Below are 8366 nucleotides of genomic sequence, written 5' to 3' on the forward strand. Positions count from 1 at the left end.
CAGTTAGACCGACCCAACAAAACAAAGCGCCCAGCGAGGGGCTGCCAAGCTGGGGATGGGTGGGTCAGGAGAGCCTGGCTCGCCCAAGTCACCTCTCCCATCCCCTGGGGGTTGTCTTCGGACAGGCGTGAGATGGCAGCCCCCTCCCTCCAGAGGAAACCTGCCTGGTTCTCGACAGAGCCAAGGGTGACGTCTCATAAGGTAAGAATACGGGGCGGGGGCGAGCTGCCCCAGTCCGGGCAGAAGAACCCAGGTGCCGGAAGAGCGCGCCGTACAAAGCCCACGTGAGCGCCAAGGCCCTGACGGCTCCGGAGTGTCTCAGCCTGGTACAGAGGCGCCCGCGGCCACCACGCCGGGCCCGGACTTACCCNNNNCGCCCGCCGCGCCCACCGCTCCGCTGCACTCACCAGGGCCCAGCTCGCCCGCAGGCACCGCCGGCAGCGCCGCCGCCGCCGCTGCCGCCACTGCTACTGCTTCGGCTCCTCGGCTGCGGAGAGCAGAACAAACAGCCCTGCCGCCGCCGCAGCCGCCGCCGCCGCCAGCGCACTGACGTCACCGCGCACGTTGCGCGCGCGACCACGTGCTGTCGCCGCCGCCCTGCGTGCGCGCTCTGTCCCGGCGCGGGAGCGAGCAAGCTGCGCAGAGGTAACTGCGGAGGTGAAGAGAGTGCAGGGATCCGACGCGCAGGGTTTGAGGTAATCTCGCTGCTGGAAGGGACCCAGAAGATCTAATGAGGGCGATCCCTCAGACAGAGAGAGGGGTCCCCGCAGACTGAGAAAAGGGCCCCACAGACCTTGCAGACTAGAGAGGGGGCCCCACAGACCAAGGGAAGGAGCTGAGGGAGACCCACGGACTGGAGGCTGCGCCTGAAAGAAAAGATCTGAAGGTTGAGACAAGCGTCCAAAATTTTACGGAGGATATTGATGATAGACCCTCAGAGAGAGGGAGGACGACGCAGAGATCCCGAGGACGGATGGAAGGGACCGGGAAGAGACTCCTGTCTGAGGGAGGCCGCCTGAGTGAAAGCTGAGCGCCGGAGACGGTGGTGCCGGGATGAAGGCGAGAGCTACGGTGTGGGCGCTGGGTTGAGGTGAAGTGAAGGAAAGGAGGTAAGAGAAGGCTGTCACCAGGCGGAGACGGCACCTTTCTTAGCTGGTCCCTGGGATCTGAAGATCGAAAAGCGCTGGTCTCCGAGCCCAGGGCACTCTCATCCTTAAGATTCAACCCATAAGTCAACTCCTTCCAGTATGGGCTTAGTCTAGATGTGTGACCCCTGGACAATCACAGACCCCTTCTGGGGCTTACAAAGAAAACATCGACCCAAAGCACAAAAAGGCTTTTGGGATCTGTAAAGGGAGGCTAGGCTTAGATCTCTTGCAACTTAATGTGACGATTCTGTGAAATTTCTCAAACCTGGAAACAACCACCGCCTCTCCCGCGTTTACCTTTATATTCACTCTCGTCATTTTTAGTCCCATCTTTTAAAAAATAGATGGGGTTGTAGCTTCATAGTAAAACGCTCGCCCAGCAAGCACACACCCCCCCCCCCANTTCTAAATTGCCCAGGCTGGCCTCAGAATCCTGCCTCAGCTTTTCAAGTAGCTGGAATTATAGGCATGTACCTACCCACTGTGCTAAACTTACTCTTCATTTTAACAAAGCATGAGATAAATAATTAATTGCACAAACTAAAGGTGTTAATTGTAACTGATTCCTCAAAGCTTCCTTCTAATTTGTGTTACAGAGTATTGAAATTTGTGAATATCTTCTGGCTCCTGATTTTGCCCACTCAGCAATTTGTGGAAGATGATCAGAAGAAAAACAAATAGGAATGTACATAGGGTTATGTAAATATGAAATAACAACTAGTTTGTTGTTGTTAAAGAAACAGGAATGTATCCATTTTAGGTTGCCCTTTCCCTTCATTGTCTTGCATTATCTATTTAATTTATTATTGTTATAGACAAAAGATATATTTGGAAGTAATTGGGAACTGCCAGTTTGAAAGTCACATAGTAAAATCTGTCATTTTTTATGAATACTTAGAAGAAAATAGAAGATACATTAGCCAGTTATTATATAAAGAAATAAAACAAGAACTGGGCACAGTGTCCCATGCCTGTAATCCCAGCAACTCCAGAGGCTGAGGCAGGAGAATCATGAGTTGAAAGCCAGCTCTCAGCAGGTTAGTGAGGCATTTAGCAACTCAGCGAGACCCTGTCTCTTAATAAAATATAAAAAAGGCTTAGCTGGGGATATGGCTCACTGGTTAAGCACCCCAGGTTCAATCCCTGGTACCAAAAAGAAAAAACAAAAAGAGAAATATAACAAGCTGGGTGCCTTGGCACACACCTGCAATCCCAGCATCTTGGAAGGCTAAGGCAGGAGGATCACAAGTTCAAAGCCAGCCTCAGCAACGATGAGGTGCTAAGCAACTCAGTGAGACCCTGTCTCTAAATAAAATACAGAATAGGGCTGGGGATGAGGCTCAGTGCTCGAGTGCCCCTGAGTTCAATCTGTGGTACCTAAAAAGAAAAAAAAGAACTATAACAAGCCAGGTGTGTTGGCACAAATTTGAGGTCAACATAGGCAATTTAGTGAGATCTGTTGCAAAATAAAAATAAAAAATACTGGGGATATGGCTCAGTAGAGTGTCCCTGAGTTCAATCCCCAGTACAGGAAGGAAGGAAGGAAACAAGTAAATAGTAAGTTTTTTCAAGTAGATATTTCTTTATTATCATATGGAAAATACTCTGCAATTTTAATTTGTGGATTTTTTTTTTCTTTCTTTTTTATGGTGGTACTGGAATTAAACCCAGGGCCTTACAAGGGCTCCACCACTTAGCTATATTCTCAGCTCTTTTCATTTTTAATTAAAAAAAAAAAAAATTGTAGTTGTATACAGACAGAATGCCTTTAGTTCATTTGTTTGTTTATATGTAGTGGTAAAGCTCAAATCCAGGGCCTCACATGTGCTAGGCAAATGCTGTGCCACTGAGCAAAACCCCAGCCCTTTAATTTTTTATTTTGAGATACAATCTTGATAAGTTGTCCAAGCTAGCCTTGAACTGGTGATCCATCCTCCTTAACTCCCTGAGTAGTTAGGATTATAGGGATGTACCAAGAGACCCAGCAGTAGATTTTTTTAGTCATTTTAAGTTTATATAAAATTTGGGCAGGGGCTGGGGCTCAGCGGTAGAGTGCTTGCCTGGCACATGTGAGGCACTGGGTTCAATCCTCAGCACTGCATAAAAATAAATAAATAAAATAAAAGTATTTTGTCTTTTTAAAAAAGTATGCTTCATCATAAAGCATTACTATTGTACTTGCACAAACAGGCACATATTGGTCCTAAGGATGATTTTAGTCTCTGCTATTTTATTATTAATCTGTATTTTGTTGTGTTTTTACTTAGTAAGTTTAAATTTTCTTTTTCTTTCTTTTTTTTAGTACAGGGGATTGAACCCAATGGTGCTTAACCACTGAGCCATATTCCCCCATCCACAGCCCTTTTTATTTTTTGTTTTGAGACAGGATCTTGCTAACTTAGGACCTTACTATGTTGCTGAAGCTAGCCTTGAACTCGTGATACTCTTGCTTCAGCCTCCCAAATCTAAGATTTACAGGCATGAGCCACCATGCCTGGCAAATAAATTTTTCAAAGTTTCAAAATATAAAGAAAATGCAGAGGTTGTACATAAGCTAAAAGTCATTAGACCAGATGCAATGATACATGTCTGTAATTTCAGGTACTTAGGAGCCTGAGGCAGGAGAAGCACGAGTTTGAGACCAGTCTAGGCAACATAATGAGAACCTGTCTCAAAGTAAAATATAAAATAGAGCAGGGAATGTAGCTTAGTGGTAAAATGCCCCTGGGTTCAATCCCAAGCACCACAATAAAAATATAAAATAGGCTGGACACAGTGGCACACACCTGTAATCCCAGTGATTTGGGAGGCTTGAAGGATGATCACAAGTTCAAGGCCAGACTCAACAATTCAGTGAGACCCTGTCTCAATATTTATATATATGCATGTGTGTGTGTGTGTATTCTTTTTTTAAAAAATCCTTAGGAAGAAGAAGTCTGAAGGTCAAACAAGGAATGACAGTGGATATTTGGTTCACAATCTTTTGTTGTTGTTGTTGTTGTTTGTTTTTGTGGTACTGAGGATTGAACCCAGGGCCTCATACATGCTATGTTTGACTAAAATCTAACACTTTGACTTTATCTGATGAAACTGAAGCTTCATTGAACCATATGACCCAGTATTTCTATTTCACAGAAACTTGCTGACACACTTTAGGAAGTTTGAAAAAGGTTTGGGCCGGGCACGGTGGCACACTCCTGAAATCCCAGCGGACCCGGAGGCTAAGACAGGAGGATGGTGAGTTCCAAGCCAGCCTCAGCAATGGTGAGGCACTAAGCAACTCAGTGAGACCCTGTCTCTAAATAAAATACAAAATAGGGCTGGGATGTGGCTCGGTGGTCAAGTGCCCCTGAGTTCAATCCCTAGTACAAAAAAAAAAAAAAAAAAAAGGGTTGGAATGGTGCTGTTCCTAAGAGCTCACACAAAAGTTAACCCAAATGTCCATTTATGGTAGCATAAATAAACAGTAATGTAATGCAACTGAATACACCACAGGCACATATGGCAACATGAGTGATTTTTATGAACATAAGGGGAAGCCAAAGAAATGGGCACATATGCATATATGATGGCTTAATAATTGTGTAGGTGTCAAAAACAGACAGGCTGAATAAACTATAAAAACAAACAAGTAATTATTCCTGGTTAGCTGAGGGAATGATCAGGAAAGGATGGGCAGGGAGGAGATGTTGGTTTTCTGAGATTTAGCAATGTTCTATTTCTCCTCTCTTTTATGAATTTGTTTTCCAAATTAAAGACTCAGCTGGGCATGGTAACGCATACCTATGATCCCAGGGGCTCAGGAGGCTGAGGCAGGAGGATCAAAGCCAGCCTCAGCAACTTAGCAAGACCTGTCTCAAAATAAAAGATAAAATGGGCTGGGGATATTGCTCAGTGGTTAAGCAACCCTGGGTTCAATCCTCAGTACCAAAAGCAAACAAACAAAAAGCCCAAATCAAAGACTTAGCATAGCCCTGCTGACTTGTTCCCTGCTGTGTCCTGCTCCTACAATGCACACACATTAGGAAAAAAACACATAATGTGAGGTCTATCCTTATAACCAATTTTTTGGGGGGAGGGTACTGAGGATTCATACACTCTAAGCACATGCTTTATCATTGAGCCACAACCCCAGCCCACTATGGACAGATTTTTAAGTGTACAGTGCAGTATTGTTAATTATAAGCACAATGTTGTACAATAAATCTCTACAACTTTTTCATCTTGTATGACTCAAAATTATCATTTTCTGCGTATGCATTAGGTTTGTAGTCATATACTACACTTATGGTTTATGCATATGTCCTTGTGTGATATTTCAGTTATTTTCAATCTTTATTGTTTTGGAAAGGGGTTAATGGGGATTGAACTCAGGGTTCTCTACCACTAAGTTATATCCCCATCCCTCCTTCTTCTTTTTTTTTTTTTTTTTATTTTGAGACAGGGTCTTGCTAAGTTTCTGAGTGTCTCAATAACTTATGGAAACCAGCCTCAAACTTGCAATCCTCCTGCCTCAGCCTCCCCAGTTGCGGGATTACAGGTGTGTACCACCATGTCTGGCTCAAAATTTTGAGGAGGGGAGAGAGAGAGAGAGAGAGAGAGAAGCATGAATCAATCTATGAGGAAAATTGCAAGTGAAGTGAATAGAAAAATTAATGATGGGCTGGGGTTGTAGCTCTGAGGTAGAGCGCTTGCCTCAAATGTATGAAGCACTGGGTTCAATCCTTAGCATCATATAAAAATAAAATAAAGGTATTATGTCCACCTACAACTAAAAAATAAATGGAAAAAAAAGTTAATGATGAAGTTGAAATGCACAAACTTCTGAATGTGTGGCCAGGAAACAAACAGATATGCAAGAGACCTCAGTTAAGGCTCGTGGTGAAAGCTGGCAATTGAAAGTTTAAAGATTAAGCAAGGTACTACTAAAATTTTGGGCACAAGGCTGGGGTTTTAGCTCAGTGACCGAGCATTTGCCTAGCATGAGCAAGGCTGTGGGTTCCATCACTAGCACAATAAATAAATAAATAAACAAAATATTGGTTTTGAGCTTCTGGTGATCCCTCAAGTTCAAGGCCAGAATGTGTGGCAGTGGGTTAAGTAAGACTGCTTTGGGTGTTGAAGTAATTCTTTGGTATTTGCTGAGCAGGAAAGAGGAAAGTTTGTTTGTTTGTTTTGTTTTGCAGTACTAAGAATTTTTAACCCAGGGGCACTCGGCCACAGAGCTATACCCCAGTCCTTTTAATTTTTTAATGTATCTTATTTACTAATTTGCCAAGGCAGGCTGGAACTTGGGATTCTCCTGTCTCAGTTTCCTGAGTCAACTGGGATTACAAGTGTGTGCCACTGTGTCCGGCTAGGGAAGGGTTCCATGTCTTGGCAGATTTTCACTGTTGATGAAGCCAGCCTATTTTGGAGAAGGATACTTGTTAATGTATTTTAACAGGAAACCCATGGGAAAGACTGTTGTAAAAATTTGTAGGAATAGCATCCCCCCCCACCCCCGTTAGCTTAAGTACATAACAGGAGGGAAAGCTTACGTCTTTTCTTGTCCCTTTTATCTTTCCAGAAAAATGAACTGATCAATCTAGATTTATACAAACATTGTGTGGTAGGTAAATTTCAAATGGTTCCCAGTGATCCCTGCTCCAAGTGTCCGGCCCTTGTATAATCTCTTTCCCTTGTATGTGACTTGCTTCTAAAAAATAAGAGTATGGCAAAAAGTGAGTAAAAGAGAGTAAATTTCCCCACTAAGTGACTAAATCCTTGACATACATCTAACTCAGCTTTCTCAGCTTTCATATTTTGTGGGGAAGGGATCCTGGGGATTGAACCCACGGAGGAATTTACCACTGAGCTATATCATATGTCCAGGCCTTCTTACTTTTTGAGACAGGGTCTAAATTGCTGAGGGTGGCCTCAAACTAGCAATCCTCCTGCCTCGGCCTTCTGAGTCACTGGGATTACAGGTATGCACCACCAGGCAAGCTAGGCAGCTTACACTTTCTGACAAAGCAAATTGCCATGCATGAGAGACCCATGTGCCAAGGAACCGAGGATGGTTTCTGGCCAAAAGCCGACAAGAAGCTGAAGTCTTCAGCTTCAGGAGCTTACTTCTGCCAACCAACTCTGGAAAAAGACTTTTCCATAATAAGCCTTTTCCTTCCTTCCTTTCTCTTTCCCTCCCTTCCTACTGTGGATCAAATTCAAAGCCTCACTTAATGCCAGGCAAGCATTGTACCACTGAGCTACAACCCTGGATCTTTTAAATTTTATTTTGAGACAGGGTCTTCCTAAGATGCCCATGCCAGGCTCAAACTTGGATCCTCCTGCCTCAGTCTCCTAAGTAGCTGGAATTATAGTGCACCACCCTGTCCAGCACAACTGAATCTTTAAATGAAACCCATCCTTGACCAACACTTTGATTGCAAGTTAAGGGCCCAGTTAAGCTCACTTTGATTCCTCATCCACAGATACTGAGAAATAATAAATATGTATTGTCTTAAACTACTAACTTTTTGAATAAATTGTTAGACGGTAATGGAAAACTAACAACATACATCCAGGGACCAAATATCACCTTTTCTTAGTAAAGACATATTTCAATATTAGTGAGATTAATAAATAACAGCAGGCAAATTCTTCCTTCTCTCTTCTCCCCTTAGTTTCCTCTGTTTTTGTCTCCTTTTTTTCTTTCTTGGTGCTGTGGATTGAACCCAGGGCTGCATTTTTCAGCCCATTTTCTATTTTGAGACAGGGTCTCACAAAATTGCTTAGGGCCTTGCTAAGTTTCTGAGGCTGGCTTTGAACTCGGGATTATTCTGCCTCAGCCTCCTGAGTCACTGGAATTACAGGTATGTGCCACCCCACTCAGCTTATATTTTGTCATTCTTGAGCTAGACGAAGGATTATTTTGAACACTTAGGAAGACTGAACTGTTATTGAAATAATCAGTACTTTCATTCTCATTGTCCTTCAATGGGGAGAAATTAGGAACTGAAGTCTCTTTAAGGAGAAAACATGTCTCGTTTTGGGCACTAATGCAGTAGAGAATTCGTACATGTACACACATTCTGTAACCTTGAAGTTAGTCATTGACCCATGAGGATCTTTTTATTGATTTTTTTTAAGGGATCGGGTGTTGAACCCAGGGGTGCTTAACCACTGAGCCACATCCCCAGTCCCTTTTTTTTTTTTTTTTTTTTTTTTTTTTTTTTT

At 43.5% G+C, this 8366-nt stretch overlaps 1 long non-coding RNA gene across 4 annotated transcripts in view; it reads left to right on the top strand.

Annotated features, from left to right (window-relative positions):
* The first annotated feature begins 380 nt into the window (after positions 1-380).
* The window catches only part of LOC125613703, a 22343-nt gene continuing 14357 nt past the window's right edge, over positions 381-8366 (top strand). For 2 of the 4 annotated variants that reach the window (XR_007344248.1, XR_007344249.1), the window contains exon 1: positions 381-1109. This is a non-coding gene — a long non-coding RNA (uncharacterized LOC125613703). Of the gene's footprint in view, positions 1110-3926; positions 4386-8366 lie in introns of those variants that run through there. The other 2 variants (XR_007344250.1, XR_007344247.1) reach the window with 2 other exon arrangements.

This window comes from Marmota marmota, unplaced genomic scaffold (assembly GCF_001458135.2).
Source record: "Marmota marmota marmota unplaced genomic scaffold, marMar, whole genome shotgun sequence".
NCBI classification, from domain to species: domain Eukaryota; kingdom Metazoa; phylum Chordata; class Mammalia; order Rodentia; family Sciuridae; genus Marmota; species Marmota marmota.